General features: G+C 37.0%; 1 long non-coding RNA gene across 1 annotated transcript; it reads right to left on the reverse strand.

Annotated features, from left to right (window-relative positions):
- Positions 1-3,346: 3,346 nt before the first annotated feature.
- LOC130946384 (uncharacterized) lies at positions 3,347-6,200 on the reverse strand. The gene is made up of 4 exons (XR_009072268.1): positions 5,476-6,200; positions 5,274-5,372; positions 5,055-5,159; positions 3,347-3,565 (listed from the first exon to the last, which is right to left on the reverse strand). It is a non-coding gene; the product is annotated as an uncharacterized LOC130946384 (long non-coding RNA).
- Between the last annotated feature and the right edge of the window lie 12,788 nt (positions 6,201-18,988).

Below are 18,988 nucleotides of genomic sequence, written 5' to 3' on the forward strand. Positions count from 1 at the left end.
ATTGTCGAACAAGCTTTTACTTTTCTTTCATCAATGGCACCAAAGCCTCATGATTCATCAAGGAAAAGAAAAGACAAAGAACCGGCAATCGGCTCCTATGATTCACATAGGTTTCGCTCCAAGTTACATGAGAAGCACTTATTTGAACTCACAAGCATGAAGAAAGTCATTTCGAAAGTTAAGTTTGATCTCAAATCGGATGTGTAAGAACCGAAATTAAATTAACCGCTTAAATAAAATAAAATAATAATTGAATTACCCGAGATAGGTTTAAAAATATAGAAATATTAATTTGAAACTTTTGAGGTGATATTTGAATTCAGTAGATTTCTCCGAGTGGAAAAATGTGTCTTTCTGCCAAAAATTGCGTAAAAATTCGTACCAGTAAAATAACTGGCGTACCGCCTTAAATCTGTTTGGTACTGCATGGAAAAAATTAAAACTGTAGAAACTCTCAGAACACATTTAGAATTGAAAATCGGATGCTATCTTAAAGATTTTGGCCCAAAGTTAGGCCAAACGAACAATGGATCGGGTCTATGTTGGGCCCAAACCCAACATATAAATACACATTAAGTGAGCCAATTTAGCTTATTTCAGCACATTTTGAGAGAAAGGGGTGCTAAAGCGAAGAGAGGAAGAAGGGAGTAAAGGTTACTATTCATCTCCTCCTTCATTTGATCATATCTTGAGCTATGGAGCTCTGATTTGCATACTATTTGCAGCCACGCGAAACTCTCGCCGAGTCTGTCATTTCTAGTAAAATAAAATTGGTAAAAACTCAAAATTCATACTCCAGTTTTTTGCCCTAACATATTTTGCATTTTAGGTTTGATTTTTTAGTAGATTTTGTATTTTTGGTTGTTTATAGGTGATCTAGCATTGAAGTATTGTTGGGTTTTGCCCCTAATACTATTGAGTAAGGTTAGTCTCTTCAAAAACCCTTGTGATTTAATGTTTTGGTAAGCCCTAGTGTTAATTTGGTGTATTGTATGATATTAGAGTAATTACATGTTGATTTGGAGTTGACTTGGTAGAATTATAGCATTGCAATTGAGTTTGGAGACTTGTTTAGACTTGGAAGATTATTTGGAATCATTTTTATGCGTGTTGGGAATCGGCCAAGGTATGGTTTTGGTTTTCTTTAGTTAATATGTAATATTTCGTGAAACTTAGGCTAGTGGACCATAGGATAGGATTGAACTGATGATGATTGTTCATGCTTATTTATTTTGGTGATGGTTGTTGATGAATATTGATGATGATGTGATGGATAATGAGTATTATTTTTGATGTTGATGACAATTGGTGATTATTGTGAGTTTTATGAGGTTAAATTTTGGAATAATGATTCTAATGGTTTTGGTTAATACTTGATAATGCTTTGTGATAATATTATTGATAATGGAGTTAATGAGTGTAAGAATCGAGCCTAATTAACCGCCTAATTAGATAATTAAATTTTCTAAAATAGGATCCGACAATTTAGAATGAGAATTGAAAGATTTAAATATGATTTTTGGACTCAGTAGGTTTTTTTTGCGTCAGAAAATGTATTTTCGGCGAAAAATTGAGAAAAACCGCAAACCGGTAGCCAAACCGATTGAACCGGTTGAACCGGTTCAAGTCTGACCGATACTTTGTGAGAAAAAGTGAAAACAGTAAAAAACTTTAGAAAAATATTAGAAGTAAAAAATTGGGCATTAATTTTAAAGGTTTGGCCCAAAGTTGGACCAAACAAGGTAAAAACGCTAACGGGTTGGACCGAGTCCAAGTTGGGCCCAAGCCCAACATATAAATAGGTCCATTAATGTACCCTTCAGCCACATAAACAACAAAACACAGCTGAAGTGAGGTTGCAGAAGAGAGGAGGTTTCAATTAAAACACTATTCACATCTCACTTCAATCCGCGATATCTCGAGCTACGGTGCTCCAATTCACGTGCTGTCAGTGGCTACGGGAAGCTCTCAACGAGCCCATTACTTCTATCTAAGTCTTGTGGTAAGTTTCTCTAGATTCTCTTTCCATTTTCATGCCCTTGTGAAATTTAAATTTTGGGGTTTTGATTTTGAGTGAAATCTTGTGTTTTGGGTGTTTAGGTACACTCTAGCCCTTGATTAATGTTGGGTTTGGTTTTCAAAACTGTTAGGTAAGGTAAGTGGTCTTGAACTCTTGTGAAATTTCAATTATAATGAGTCCTAGGTTGAATTATTGTAAATTATGTGTTATAGCTTGAAGTTGTGATTATTGGAAATTGTTGGAGCTTGTTGGTGCTTGATTGGAGTTGATTGGTAGCTTGGATTGTGGTTGAAAGCTTAACTTGTACTCAATTGGAGTTTTGGTTCATATTGGGAATCGGCCAAGGTATGGTTTCGGTTTCCTCTATGTATTATATAATATTCCTGGACACTTAGGCTAGTGACCCATAGGATAGGTTTGAATTGATATGGTTGGTTGATGATGTATGATGAATTGATATTGTTAATATTGTTAAATAATGATGTTGAGATATGATGTATGATGAATTTGTATGAATGAACATTGTTGATCATTAATATCGAGCATGAATGAGTTTGATGATGAAGATTGATAGTGATAGAATGATGATTGGTGAATGTGTTGGTGGAAAATTGTTTGTAATGTTATATATTTAATAATTGAGATTGAGAATGATGAAGTGTGATGAAAAAATTGGTATGAATGGTGAATTATTACCCAAGAGGGTAGATTGTGATGTAAATTGGAATTTGGTATTGTCTTGGTTTGATGCTGGTTGAGAATTTGGAAAATTGAGTACTTGTGAAATTTGGTAAAAAAATGGATTTTTGGTGAACTTCCATGAATCATTTCTTGAGCTACCTTGCTTGAAATTCAATTCTTTTTATACCAAATGAAAGATTATTGAACAAGCTTTAAAATGGTTTAAGTTTTGTGGAAATCTGATTTTGGTAGAGGAAGATATGATTGCGGAAAGTTTGGTGTCAAAATCTAAAATTCTGCAATGTTGCAGAATTTTGTGATTTCTGGTATGTGCACACGCACAGCCTTGTGCGCACGCATGCCCCTGTGATTTTTTGAACCTGTACGCACGCACATCCTTGTGCGTATGCACACACAGGGGAAGGCTTTTTGTTTAGAGCGCTAGCACAACCTGTGCGTGCACATGACCAATGGAGTTTTACAACCTGTGCGCACGCATAGCTCTGTGTGTAACACCCTCACTACCAGAATGTCACGCTTCCGGTTGCGCCACTCTGGTTGCAAGAAGCATTACGACTACTTTATATACTAAATATTAAAATATGAGCCTGTGACTCAATACCGTATCGCTGATTTCTTTGAAAACCGGAAATGAATAATTTATCTTAAGAAAAATATAAGCAGGCATAGATTCATATACAAAACCCCTTACAAAATATCTCATAATATAATATACATATAAAACATACAACTCCTATCCCTCTTACAAACTTGTAATAACAAAGGCGAGGGAAGAAAATAATCTAATTAATACAACATATAAACCAAACGCAGTATAACTCTTCATAATGCTTCATCTGGTTCCTGAAAAGGTAAAGCTGTAGCAGGGTGAGAACCTAACCACACGGTCTCACCACGGAGTTTCAAAGTTGTCAAAAGAAAATATTTAACAAGAAAACTATTTTCAAGCTAAGCGATTATCATTGCCTTATGAATCTTTTAAAAACCAATAGATAATCGTTCAAAACCTTTTCAAAGAAACAATGTTTAATCTTTCAAAAATCCGAAACATTTTCTTTCTTATAAGAAAAACCACATTCAAAAACCAACCACGCAATCAAACCACACAATCATTAATTCAGCACCAAAGTTCATTCTCAAATGTAACACGCCAGGACAAACACAGGCAAGACAGACAAGGAAAGCACAAGTAGACAGCAGTTAAAGCAAATAGTTCAAGTAGCAGTTAAGAATAGTTTAGCAATTAGGCAAACCAAAACAAGTTCAAACTCAAGCAAAGCATACAAATGCATATGATGCATGCCTGTCCTATGACTGATGAGGCTCATCTGTCGGTTATCCAGCCAACCCGACAAGTCTGAATTGTACTTAGACTGTCCCCCGACATGCATCCCCAAGAGTCTATGCATAGCTTTTTCTCAAATAATCAATATTGCTCAATGGGGGTAACATTCCCGGGAATTTATATAGTGCCCGGTCACACTTACGTCGTAGGGTCAACAGAGTATCGAGTTTTCAACCTGGTACACGTGGTGGCAAGCCATGGTACTTTATCCAGGGAACCTCGTATCTCAGATAATTCAAATTCATAAGCCATGTGAATAATTCAAAGTTTGTATATCAACATTCTCAACATTCTCAACATCATAATCATTCATCAATCCAAGTCTCATTTCCAATTTCATTCAAAAACCATATTTCAAAGAAAATCCTCACCATCCTTCGTTCCATTCCATCCATTAACAATCCCAAATCAAAACATAATTCTTTCTTTGATAAATAAATAAATCTTAAAACATATAATGTTTAAAAACAAATCTTTTTAATTACTTACTTCAAATAAAACTTCCAATTTTATAAAATTTTGGCAGCATCTCTTCTAAAACTCGGACACTGCCACCCTTTTCGTGTCCCATCCAAATATTTCTCAAACCTTTTCTCAACCATTTCCAAACTCCAACCATTTTCCAGAGTTGAACCAGTTCCAATATCAAAATTATTCTCAAATCAGACCAATTCCAATAATAAAACTCTTTTTAAAATCAAACCAGCTCAAGTATTAAATCATTTATAAAATCAGACCGACTCAAAATCAAACCGCTTTAACTCCAAACCAAGAAAAACCACTTTTGATAATAATCAAGTAAATAACTTTTCAAACCCATTTCTTATCAACAACTGTACTTCACTCAAGCAATCAAGCAACCAGTAATTTAGTCTAACAAACCATCACTTTCACAAGACAAGTATAATCACAAAAGTATATCTTTCTGCGTCAATATCTATTTATAACAACTCTGTAATATAAAATAGACTTTAAGAAAAACCCTACCTCATTTACAACTTAGCTACGAGATAAATTCGATTTTTCTCTCGGCCCACAATGCGGCAGCCTCATCCTCAACTCCAAACCACTTTTACAGCAACCACAGCTACTCTAATCGTAATAAGAAATAACCAAAACTCAATCAAATAGCAAATAGTATCGCAAAGTCTTAGCCACATATAACAGAACAACGATTAAAAGAGTTTCAGAGCAAGAACGACTTACTGTACCAACAAGAAACTAAGTACAACACAGCCGCAGCTCCAGCGATTAATTTCGGCAAGCTCCAACAGTGGCCGCCTCAACCAGCAGTGGAAGAACTCACTGCGACAACATCATTAAACATATACGACTTAAACGACGACTCTTACGGTAATAAGGATTTCAACGGATGAGGAAAGAAATCTGAAACAAGGCTAAAACTTACCAAGAAAATGGCGGCTTTGACACTCGAAAGAACAAAACCTAGCATAAATGAACCAGAGCCAGAACCCAAACTGGAGGGGAATGGGATTTGGCAGCTGCAGGGGCGTCCTCTGGTGGCTGCAGCCGCGGTTTTTCGGCAGCGGGGCTATAGCGGTAGCGGGCATCTCAGCGGTGACAGTGACATAACACAATAGCAGTAACGATGAACCCAACAATGACGGCACAACTTCCATCCCTTCCACCGCGTTCTGGCGACAATGACAGATTTGGCGGCGGTTCTCTGTTCGCGATTCGACGCGATGGCAGAGGTGAGTTCAGCACCAGAGATCTGACAAAGCTGGCGATGATATCTCCTTCCCGCTCTGGCTCGTGGTTGGTGGCAATGGATGCGAAGTTAGTGACAGCTCCTCCCCTGTGCGCGTCTCTGTCCTTTGATGACGACAACGGCGAGAGAACGGGTTGGCTTAGCGAGGCGACGGTCCGGAGCAACGCGGCGGTGGTGGCGAGGCACGGTCCTCCTCCAAGGTCCGATGGCAGCGCGACTTCTCTTTCTTTCCCTCTCTCGGATCTCTTTCTCTCACAGCAGCGGCGACGGTGGCAGTGACACCCACCGTGCCGCCTTTCCTTCTCCCCCATCTGCTTCCTTCTTCGGTCCCCTTCCCTCTTCCCTTTTCTTTTCTTTTTCTTTCTTCCTTTTGTGGGTATCTATGTGTGTGTGAGGGTGAGCCGTGGGTGAGGGGTGGGGTGGAGGGAGTGTCGATTAATTAGATTTTAGGGTAGATTAGGAAATTTTAATAAAGATAAGGGTAATAATATAATTTCATAAAATAAATGAAAAGATAAAATAATAATTAAAAACCAAATTAAATGTAAAATATCCATCTTTAAAAATATCTTTTAATTACCAATCTGTAAATTATTTTCAATTAAATGCCAATTTAATAAAAATTAGAGATAAGTAAATTAATTCTCCTTTATTTATAAAATAAGGTTAAAAATCTATATATTAAAATTAAGGAATACAAAATACTCATGATTTTTTTTTCAATTATAAGGACTCTAAATAATAAATAAGAGTTTACTCAACTTTTATATAACAATATCTAAAATATAGTCTTAAATAAATATAATACATCATAATAATTTATTAACTTCTAAAAATTTAGGGGTCTTATACTGTGCGCACGCACACGTTGGGAAGGGCAGTCTGTTGAGGGCGCTAGCACACCTTGTACGAGCGAACAGACTCTGTTTTCCAACTTAAACTTTGTATTCAACTAATTTACCTTCCCAACAAGCTTGTACACTTCTGAGTCACCATTTTAAGACTCTCGAAATTAATTTTGGGTATTAAAACATGGGAAAGAACCTAAGAGATTTAATTGATATTATTTTGAAAAATTAAAAAACGGAGGCTTAGGTTTCGTGTGTACTGATGATGTGTTTGATGGCGTGTGAAGGTAGATTGGTATATGAATTGAGAACTGATGAACTGCTGAGTTCAGAATAAAAACGTGAATTGACAGTAGTTGAGATGAATCGAGGACTCAGAATGAAAATGTTGATTTGACAGTGGTTGAGATGAGTCGAGAACTCAAAATGGAATGATGGATCCATATATATTGAAAATATTTTCTGAAAAACCATTGAACTATTATTTTATTTTGAGATTAATGAGACGCTATGCGCCTGGCAGGGACGGTGGTTAATCCCGCCTGTCGAGGTAGCGGTGGCGGCATAAGGATGGTGGTTAATCCCGCTTACGTTGAGATGTGAGGTCTGTGGCAAGAGTATCCCGCTCGCATCCCTTCGGATCAATAGAGTGTGCTGGCACAAAATCCTGGATGGTGTTCCGAGCACCATATCTCGGGGGTTCCCAATGATGATTCCGAAGGGTGACATCTCCATGGAGGTGTGTCGGGTTGGCAGTTGAACCGACAATGTGATATCACAGCCAATAGGACAGACATTCATCATATACATCTTCTATCTGTTTGTTTGCATTGCCGACTTGTAATTGCTTGCCTATTTGTATATCATTCCTAATTGCCTACTTGAATTATTTGCCTTATATGCATATACTTGTGTTTTACTTGCATTGTATATAATTGTGCTTTCTACTGGAGGATAGCTTGGTGAAGGCTGTGGGACAGCGGAGATCTGTTAGAGTAGAAAATCCCCTAAGATATAGTACCATGTTTATTATGTTAATGTTTTAATTATTCTTTACTGTTTTAGTTATACCTTAAGATGAATCTTGTGATGGATATGAAGTTCTAGGATTGCCTCTGGCGTCTCGGGGTCTTATATCTTACATCACTGGGCACTGTTACCATACTGTGAACCTCCGATTCTCATACCATATTCTGTTGTTGTTTTGTAGATGCATGTCACAACCCACCTTGGTAAGTTGCTTTGATGGTGATAGAAGCGGAGGATCATGGATACTTTTTGGAGTCCTTTTGATTATTCTGTTTATATATCTCTCACTTTTGCATCTTGCTTTTGCCTAGAGGCTTGTATTGAGAGAGAAAATTTGTATAAGCTACTTTAAACTTCAGATTCTGTTTTGTCTGTATATAGCTAGCCAGCTTAAACTCCGTGAGCCGTGGCTAGATTCTTATGCTATTATACTCTTATTTTTTGTTATATTATATATATATATATATATATATATATATATATATATATATATATATATATATATATTGTGCTTTAAGTTAGTACCTTCGTGAGTACGTCTTGCGCTTTTCAAATCCTGTTTTTGAGCTATATTCTTTATTGGACTTCTAGATTATATTAATTCTTCTATTTATTATATGTATGAGATTTAGAATTGTCGTAACCTTTGATTAACCTTTTCTTTACGACGCGAGGTAAAGCTTAGGCTAATTAGGGTGTTACAATGAGGATCTAACAAAGTCATTGAGAATGGAATGTTCTAAGTAATTGAATGATTGAGAAATGGTTAGAGAATATTTGGTATGAGTCTTTAGGTTATTTTGGGTATGGTTGATTAGGTTTGATTTTGAGTTTTGGAAAACTAAAGGACTTGAAACATTTTGGTAAAATCCTTTTTTGTTGAATTTTGACGAGGCATAACTTAGCCTCCGGATCTCCAATTGAATAAAAGTTTATTTAAATGAAAGTTGGGTTCGAGAAGTTTAAGACGTTTGAAGAATGAGTGAAAAATGTTTTAAAAACGAGAAAGTTATGCGCATTTGAAGTTCGGTATAAAAATATGAATTCTGCAGCTTTTAAATTTTACAAAGGTTTTCAAGGCATGCGTACGCGACACTGGCATGCGTACGTGAGAATGTCATTTTTACAGGCATGCGTGCGCGAGTTGTAACACGTGACGCAGCCTCCCCTTCATGTTTCAAGTGTTCGCGTACGCAGACGTAGCTCGCATACGCGACCTTGGCGATTTGACACCCGTGCGTATACGAGAAGGCATATGCATACGCGAGGCTTCTAGTTTGCTGAAAACTTTTTTTGACATTTTAATGGTTCTTTTTGCTTTCTAAACTCCTTTAATGTCTATTTAGGACTCTTAGTACATAATTGGGCATTTGAGATTAGTGGGGACAATTTAGGTGACTTAGAGTTAGTTATTTTTCTATTATGAGTTTAGAAGACGGTGACTTAGACTTGGGATGTACTATGGAGGGATTAGTTATGTGAATTGATGGAACAATAGATTGATGGTGAATTTGAGAAATGGAGAACTAATGATGGCTATGATGAGTTTGGAACCTAGAAAGGAATGGTGGAATTGTTCGATATTGAAAGTGATCTCTAAATGATAAATTATGATGATATATTTCTTTGGTAAGTCGCTATGCACCTCAGGCAAGGACGGTGGTAAATTCCGCTTGTCGAGGTTGCGGCGTCGGCGTAAGGACGGTGGTTAATCCTACTTGTGTTCAGATGTGAGGGCTAAGGTAGTATCCCACTCGCATAACCTTCTCTGCTACAAGAGTGTGCAGGGCACTATATCCCTTGCATGGCAGAAAGGCTACATCTAAAAGAATGTGTCGAGTTGGCAACTTTGAACCGACAATGTGATATTACAGCCAATAAGACAGGCATTCATCATATACATCTTCTATGTACTTGTTTGCTTTGCTTAACTTCATTATGCCTAAATGAATCACACGCCTACTTGCTATTTGTTTTACTTGCTATATATGTATATTACTTGTACTTTACTTGTTTGCATTAATTGTGCTTTCTGCTGGGATTGATGAGGCTTGGTAGGCGGTGGTGATGGGATTGCATGGAGGAAAGGTTAGTGAAGGCTGTGGGACAGTGGTGACTAGTATTAGTTAGAAATCTCTTAAGTTAGATTACCCTATTTATGGTTTAATTTATATATTTTAGTAAGCTTGAATATCTTATATTGATGTGAAGTTCTAGGATTGCCTTTGGCTTTCCAGGACCTTATATTTTATCTATTGGGCACTGTTACCATATTGAAAACCTCCAATTCTCATACTATATGTTGTTGTTGTTTTTCATATGCAAGTCACAACCCACCTCGGTGAGTTTGCAAAATGGTGACAGAGTGGAGGATTACTTTTATCTTTTGTATTTTGTTTATTTTGATGTAGTATTCTCTCACTTTTGGATTATTGTATTTTATTACCTTAGAGGCTTTACTTCTGGAACTTTGAGAGATAGGATGTTGCTATTTTAAACTTCAAATTATGTTGTATTCTGTTTGAGATAGTTAGCCTAAACTCCGCAGGCTATGACTAGTTCTCTTGTATTCTCTTTTGTTTACTTTAATTATTACCTTGTGTATCCTGGAGCTATCTACAAGGTTTTATACATATTATGTTTTGTACTTTTTGTTCCAACGCGTTTAGTTATCGTGTGTGAATGCTTCGCGTTTTGTATCTCTATTCTATGAGTCTTCGATCCTTTATTCCTTTCATCGGGCTTCTAGTTATACTATTTCTTGACTATATACTATTATATGGAGCTTTAGAATTGTTGTTATACTTTATTGTCTTTGTTTCACGGTTATAGGGTGAAGCATAGTGTGATACGGTATTACAAGATGAGATCCAGAAATTTGGCAGCATATTGAGAGAAGAGGCTGGAGCGTGCTTTGCAATATGCACATTAAGGTGGGCCAATTGAAGGTCCAAGAATTCTATGAGAATACTTGGATTACATACCGGGATGTCTGCAAGGTGAATACAAAGGACTGCCGCACTTTTGTGAGAAGAAAAGTCCTTGATTTTAGTCTAAAGGGCTTCAGGGAGATCCTCCAACTGTCACCCAAAGTCACACTTTGAACACTTACAATGAGAGGATGAGTCGAGACCGGAGATATGATCAAGTACTTGCTGACATTTGTCTCCCGGAGCCCAGTGGAGACTAAGTGCAGATGGACAGCTAAATCAATTAGGGTGGAGTGACCTCAAACCAATAGCAAGAGGATGGTTAGAGTTCATCCAAAGATTCCTCCTTCCAACAAGCAACTACTCTAAATGCACTATGGACAAAGTATCATGATCCATTGTATCATGATAGGGTATGAGGTAGAGGTGGAAGACACAATTCCACTACAAATATACAACATTACCTCTAATTCGTCCTCACATGCCAAGTTAGCATTTTCGTATCTCATCCACCGCATATGTGAAGCCTCTAGAGTGAACTTGGAGAATAGCATTATCATCCCAGTTGAGAGGTCAATCTCCAAGAAGATAATGGAGTATGCAAGAGTTCAAAGGAGAGATCAAGCCAAAAAAGCACAAGAAGCTCCACCACAACAAGAGCAACCCCTCATGCTTCAAGGACACTATTTTTTGCCACAAGAGTATTAGAAAAAACTCACTGCATCTCTTAAGCAAATGAGGGAAAACTAAGATAGCCATGGTGTCTTTCTCTATCAGATTGTGACTAAGCAAGAAAGTCAGCATCTCGAGCTCACCCAAGTGAGACAAGATATAAGGAGGCTATGAGGACCACAAGGAGCACAATCAAATGAGGGAGATGGCCACCATAATCATTGAGGTGGTTGAATTCTTTTCATACTTGTCTTCTATTTCTCTTCCTTTATGATTATAATTCTATCTTTCTGTTTTCTGTTTATTTGCATGATTTTTATTTTTCTATTTTCTTTAGTTTTTAGTTTAATATTTTTATTTTAATGATGTCTTATGTCATGTCTTCAATCAACATTTAAAAAAAAAGAGAGAAAAGTGGTGTTATTATATTATAAGTTGAGTTTATTTTACAATTGTCTTGTCATATTACATGTGGTGGTATATAATTGTGATTATGATTGCATAGAGGGAATGATGTATGAATGACCTTGGAAATGAGGGATGTTAATTCTTGATGAATAAAAACTTAAAGAAGTATTATGAAACCTCAAAAAATAGACAAAAGATTGACCCTTGAATCAAAAGAATTAAACAAGAAAAAGAAAAAAAAAGAGAGAAAAAGAACTAGCAAAAAAAAGAAAAAGAATGATAGAAAAGATCAAAAAGAAAATCAAATTGCAAAGCTCTAAGTATCAATGGCTGATACCCAATTATGTGTTTGTGGTGTCTATTGTCCAATGGATAGCTTGGGTGATTAGATCCGAGGGATGCTTCATCACCCGATAACTTGGACCAACTAGTCCGGGATTGCCGTTTGAAAATCCGTTACACAAGCCACCTTGAAACAAGAGATTTAGCAGTCCAAAGAGACTATGGACATCGATATTTGGGATCAAAGTTTTAGCTATATGCTTGTGGTGCAATAGTGCCAAAGAGAGGCTTGAGTAACTAGATCCGCAAGGTGCCTCATCACCTAGTAACTTGGACCGACTGGTCTACGATTGCCGATCGAATGCACACTATCAAGAGTCGCCTTGAGATGGAGCATTTAGAGTTGTCAACAAAAAAATTCTCTCTATTTTAAAGAAAGTAATTCAAGGATCAATCAAGACTTAATGGGAATGAGGTTTCATAACATCGTCCGAGTTCTAGTTTTGTTGAGATATCGGCATGTCTAAGTTTTCGAGGAGTAGTGAAAAGTAAAGAAGCACTTAGGATCACAGTGTTGCTAAACCCCACTCATAATATGGACATGAACTTCGATAAAACTCCAACTTTTTAAATCAAACCCATTTCAATTTTTTAATGTTAAAGTTCCTTGAGGGCAAGCAACACTTTAAGTTTGCCGTTGTGATTCATGAACATCATAAGTGTCTTTGCTATATGATTTAGATGGTGATTTATTGATTTATTAGAAGAATTTGGTTAATTATATCCTAGTATATGCTACTTTAAGTTGTGTTGCATTTTTTGTGATTTCAGGTAGCATTTGACAAAAAAGCGGCAAGAGTGAAGAAGGAAGGAAGTAGGGAAATTCACATCTAATCAAAAGCTTCAAATTTTCTTCTGCCACCTCGATGCTAAATGCCACATCTCCGGTGTTTAGCGCCAGCCCCCTAAAACTCACCCTTCTTTTCAAGATAGGTGGCATTAAATGCCACAACCCAGTGTTTAGCATCGGTGCCTTCGAATTACGTGCAATCTCCCTGGACGGTGGCTTTAAACGCCAGTGATGTGGCATTTAGCGCCAACAGCGAAATTTGGAATGATCTCCACGCAAGAAACCAAATCACACAGAGGAAATCAAATTGTTTTAAATTCAAACAAATCAATAGAAAAGATATTATTAGGTTTAGTTATTATTATTTTTGAATCAATTAGAATTTGCTATAAAAATGAACAAAGATTTGCCCTGCAGGCTTCTCTTCAGACTTTCGCACTTTCAGTTTTACACACTTTTTGCACTTGAAGATTTTCTCTGCATCATGAGCTACTAAACTTTCATTTTTAAGGTTAGGAGCTTTGTTTACTTTAATGGGTTAATACTATTTGCTCTTCTACTCTTGATTAATGCATTAATTTCTATTTAAGAATTGGTTTCGTTTCTCATTCTACGGATTAGAGTATATTGGAAATATAAACCTAATCTAAATTAAATTCCTTTTATTCTTAGAAAAGTTAAATCACTGGAATTAAAGCTTGAAATTCCTTTTCTCATAATTCTTTAATTATCTGGATTTAATGTGATACATGACATATAATCAGATTATTTCTGGGTACTTAGGGATTGTGTGGGTTTTAAATCAGAATTTGAACTTAACCTTTTAATATAATTGATTGATCAAGAGATTGACAGTTAGTTGGGTTAGAAGAGATTTAATTGCCAAGGAATTGGAATTCAATCACCTAGGATTTGCCATGAACTAAATCTTTGCATGATCAAGATAGTTGACAATGATTGTTCATCTAGAAATTTAAACATCTACAAAGTCTTAAATCTCTTCTCATATTATTTTTTTCACATGTTTATTGTTTGCATTCTTCAATTTTACTATCTTTTATGCTATTTGATATTTACAACTCTTAATTTCACTTGTCTAACTAGAATAATTAGTCAATTATTGGTTGCTTAGTCCATTAATCCTCATGGGATCGACACTCACTCACTGTAAGTTTATTACTTGATACGACCCGGTGCACTTACCGGTAGCTTGTGGTAAAATTCTGCATCAATGATGCATTAGAGTTATCTTTGTATGGACTTTTATTAAGTCATTATTTCATCACAGTCCATCAAAAAAAAGAAAGTAATGCTGATGGGATTCTAAAAGTCTAAGAGCTAATATAAATTTTAAACAATGATTGTACAAGGTAACCCTAAAGCCAACTTAATAACATCTTTCTTCTCTTGCTTCAATTTGTACCGCCACTCTGGGCTTCCTTCAACAAAAAAGAAGCAAGTGAGAAAAATATTCAATGAAAAAAGAGCAATAACAAGAAAATTAACAAATCAACATAACACAGCAAAAAGAGAACTCACCTAACAGAATTTTGGCAAGAAGCAGAGTAGCACAGCAAGACCAACAAGAGCTACGAACAGCACGACTAGGAGGGCGAGAAGTAGGTCAGCAAGCATAGACAGAGGGGAACGACGACTATGGAGTCTGGATAACAAATAGGGTTTTTTGGAGTGTATTTGTCTTTCTGAATTCAATTTGTTTGATAATGAAGAGTGAAGAAAAAATTAGAGTATGCTTCATTTTTCTTTTTTGATTTCGGTATTTTTTTTCTTAACCTTAAAACAGCATTATTTTAGACTTCAGGAGTGATTTTTAAAAATCAGATGAGTTCTAGTTTGATTCAACTGGTCGACTTTTTTATTCAACTTTGGTTTTTAAAATAGACGGTTTTGTATATGACCAAATCGGATTAGTCATCGGTTCCCCATTTAACCAGTTTGACTGGCCAGTTTGATCTAGTTTTCAAAAGATTGATCACTACTCTATAGTTTGGGTGTCAGGACACTCTTAGCGAGTGCAGTCTACCTGCCTACACATCTCACACTACTTCTCTTAGTGCTCCATAAATTTTATCTCATTCTTAATCCTTGTGGAAATTGGCCTGCCCTTGGTTGATTATCGCATGGATGGATTAGGTCAGAGTTGTGTTTCATGCCACTCATGCCAGAGCTTCTTCTCATTTGGAATAAGTAGGAACTTTATCTCGTACACCTTGAACACAACCTCCATCCTATATAACATACATGTCCTACTCAATGCTTGCCACTTCACAAGCAACAATTGAAAGCCTCAATACATGAAAGGAATGCATAAAAGACCTTATCAAACTAACTTGAATCATAGTCCACCAAATCTTTATTATAGAAGAAAACAATTTAGGAATCGGATACTGTACCTAGGAGGCAATGCTTCAACACTTGAAATAGCTTAGGGACCTTGTTGTAAGACTCTTCCTAGTTGTCGTATATCTTTGCAATTTCCTTCTGTTTCCCGATGTATATTTATTTTTGTAAGAATGCTTGAAGTGGTAACTCTGTTACGCTACACTTTACAACACCGGAATGAAAAACAAAAGAATTAGCTTGGTTGATAGGAATTATCCAATTAGACCCCCTACACTTTCAAACCTCATAGTGAAATAATCCATAGTTACAACCACGTTACCTCAATGATATAAAAAAATACAATGTTCTATACAATAAATTAAAACAACTAAAACTATTTTTAAAATTGTCATCTAAGGCATCGCTAATATTTGAGGTTATGCCTTAGTGATACAAGTATACTCCAGAGATAGCCTGCTGAACTCTGCTTGTATCAGCAATGGTACTTTAGACGATCAAACTTAATCACTTTGCACTCTGTACTACTCTATGTATTATAATTTTTTACCGGCGTATGCATGGCTTCCCTGCTCCTGAACCGATGTTTCACGTGAAAATCGACACCCTTGTCCAAGTTATAATCATTTTCTCCACCCTAATACTGCACAGTTGATACTCCTACATTGCATCAAGGTCCATTGTGTGATAATGACTACAAAGACTAAGAATTTGGGTACAGAGAATGACATCAATAAAAGAAACTTGTGTCTCATTAGGATTTCGATAGTAATCTTCTCTTCTTCATCATTACCACTAGATGCATTGATCTCATTGATGTTCTCCTCATCTAACTTGGAGTCCTCCTCTATATGATCACTTGGAGTAGGATGATGCAAAAGAGGAGCTACTATTGGTGGATCTAGATGCATGGAAATAGGCAGGCATGCACCTAGCCAACAGCCCAACAATATCATAGACCTCAGCATACAACTCTATGGTTTGCTGGGATATAATTCTTACATGTATGTTGAACATTAGGTGCACATGATCGTTGCGTAAAAAAAATCTTATATCAAAATTGTCGGCTGTCCAGTGTTGTAAGAAACCTGTACCCGAGATTCCTAATCTCTTTCTGACAAAGTTTCCTAAGATATTCATTAGTATTAGATTCTTCAATTTGTGAAAGGTATCCACACATCGTGTACACAACAATATAGGGTCAAAACATTCAAATAAAACCCCATCATTAGCTTTTCTAAGAGATGCATTTGGGTAAACACTAAATTTATAATCGCCACTAACCATTTTATAAGAATGTTATAAGGGAATAAGAATAACAAAACAATTTCATATGTTTAAGACTGAATGGATTTATTTATTTAGTGAATGGTTCTGTACTTATCATATTGACACAGACAATGAGAAGATTTACAAACGAATTTTTTTTACCCTGCCAATGAAATATGCTTTACAATAAAAAATATAAATGTATCTCATGAGCAAAAGAGATGCGTATAATAAATTTTATTATTTATCTTTCTAATGGTGTATACGATATATAATTAAAATTATTTTGTTGTCAATGGCAACAAGATAAGTAATCGATTGCAACAATATAATTTTTTATAGAGAAAGTCTAGGGGGCCAGCACTTTTATTAAAATTTGGCCAGTACTTAACCATCAAAAGAAAAGTGAGTATTCCCATACCATTGGATGTAATCTCACACCATTAAAAATACTATTGATGGTAATTGATGCTTACAAATTACAAAACTTGATGGCTGCCTTTTTTTTAAATGAGAGTGGGAGAGAGGGATCGAGAGCATAGGAGGTGGGGAAACACAAGGGGGGACACCTGCAAAGAGTAAAAATGATAAAGATCCTAGGGTTTGGAACAAAGAAGAGTATCAATACTTGGAGCTTGATTCTTTTTCTATCTTCGTCAAAAATCTGCTGAAAGATATATCAAAAAGAGAACTTTTTAATATGTTCAAATGGATAGGAAGAATCATCAACATATATCTATCACGAAAGAATAAAAATGACCAGATATATCTGTTTGCTTTTGTACGGTACACTACTAAAAGAGGTACTTTGAAGGCTATTGCAGACATGAATAGTATGGTGCTGAGAGGCAAAAAGTTGTTTGTTAGAGAAGCGAAGTATAGAAGGAGAGCTGTGGTGCAAAATATAAAGGACAAAGGAATAAAGGTGATCACTAGACACGATGTTGTAGGTTACGATCCACAGACGGAGAGGGTGGGAGTAGCGGAAGAGAAAATGGTGAGGCAGCTGTCAGATGCACCTGTCAAAGATCCAGACAGTAATGGATGGACAAAGAAGTTAGAAGTGTCGATAGCAAGTGAGAATGTCGTCTGGCTATAGAGAAGTATTGTCGGAGGTACGAAGGTGGCGATTGATTTTAATTCACTTCAGTAGAAGATCTATAGGGACTGGCCAGGTGTGACGCAGGTAAGGGAGTTGGGGGCATATAAAGCAATGATAATGTTTGATACAGTACTTCGTGCTGAAGAAGCTTACACTTTTAGAATGAATGAATTATTAAAATTATTTTATATGGTATGGAGATGGGACAAGATTGAGAAAAGCGAGTCTAGAAGGGTTTGGTTGGAATGTTATGGGGTTCCATTACATGCATGGTCAAGGAACACTTTTCACAGAATAGGAGAGCTATAGGGCGAAGTGGTGGAATGTGATAAACTGACGAAATCGTGTAATTCATTCAGTGTGGGTAGAGTCCTAATTGATATGTGTGCTTTTGATATGATTAACGAATGGATTTACGTTACAATAGGTGCAAGTGGATTTGACGTCCTTGTAAAAGAAGTGGGTGGAGAGGTATATCGGGAGGAATGCCTTCGAAAGAGAAAGGAGGAGGCAGGAAACAAACACATGATGAACGGAAAAGAGATACAGCATGAACGGAGTGTGGCTAGTTGGGATCAGGCAGCAGTGCTGATGATGATTGACCATAGAAATGTCGAACAAGAAAGGGACAGATTGGAAAATTCATGTCTAGTTTTAAACAAATGGAATCACAAAAATTCAAATTCCTCTCAAGGGAACGGTAATCTCACGACATTAAAAGATAAGGAGGATTCACAGGGATCGTATAAAATTAATAAGATTGACTCAGAGGAAAACAGATTCAAATATTTATGAAGGATATGATTGCCAAAGATATGGTTATACAAGGAATGAGAGTGGGCTGGGAGTTAATAGGCCTAATAGGATTATTATGAGACATGATGGTGGGATGATGGAGAGGGACCGAGGGACTAGGCCAGCGGTTGGACTCCCTAACTGGGTTGGGTCTAACCCAAGCCCAATGCTGACCCGGCAAGAACTGGTGAACCTGATTCAGGATGGGGAGAGCACGGCGCCTCCAGCCTTGGGTAGGGAAGATGCTGGGACGCAGAACAGGGGGAGGAAGCCTGTCGACAGGACGCATCAAAGGTGAGGGAGCCGTGTGCAAGGCCAACCCGGCAAAAGCGGAAGCCAGCGACTGTCTGCAATGATCATGGACATATGGGTGGCGCAAAAGGAAACACACGAAACTGTGTGGATGGCGGCTGTGGACCGCGATGTAAGCGGGAGGTTGGTGCAAGGGAGGCGGTATCGAACGGGACTGATGAAGGGATGAGCACTGCCGTTGAAGCCACTCATGAGGAGAGAGAACGACGACAGAAGAGGAAAGAGACGACCATGATTACAGAAACTGAACAAGCTCTATGGACCTACTGCAACTCGAGTGATACCAGGAGGACGCGAACTACAGAAAATGTGGGCCATGGTAATGTTGATG

The sequence above is a fragment of the Arachis stenosperma genome, chromosome 8 (genome assembly GCF_014773155.1).
Source record: "Arachis stenosperma cultivar V10309 chromosome 8, arast.V10309.gnm1.PFL2, whole genome shotgun sequence".
Taxonomy (NCBI): Eukaryota; Viridiplantae; Streptophyta; class Magnoliopsida; order Fabales; family Fabaceae; genus Arachis; species Arachis stenosperma.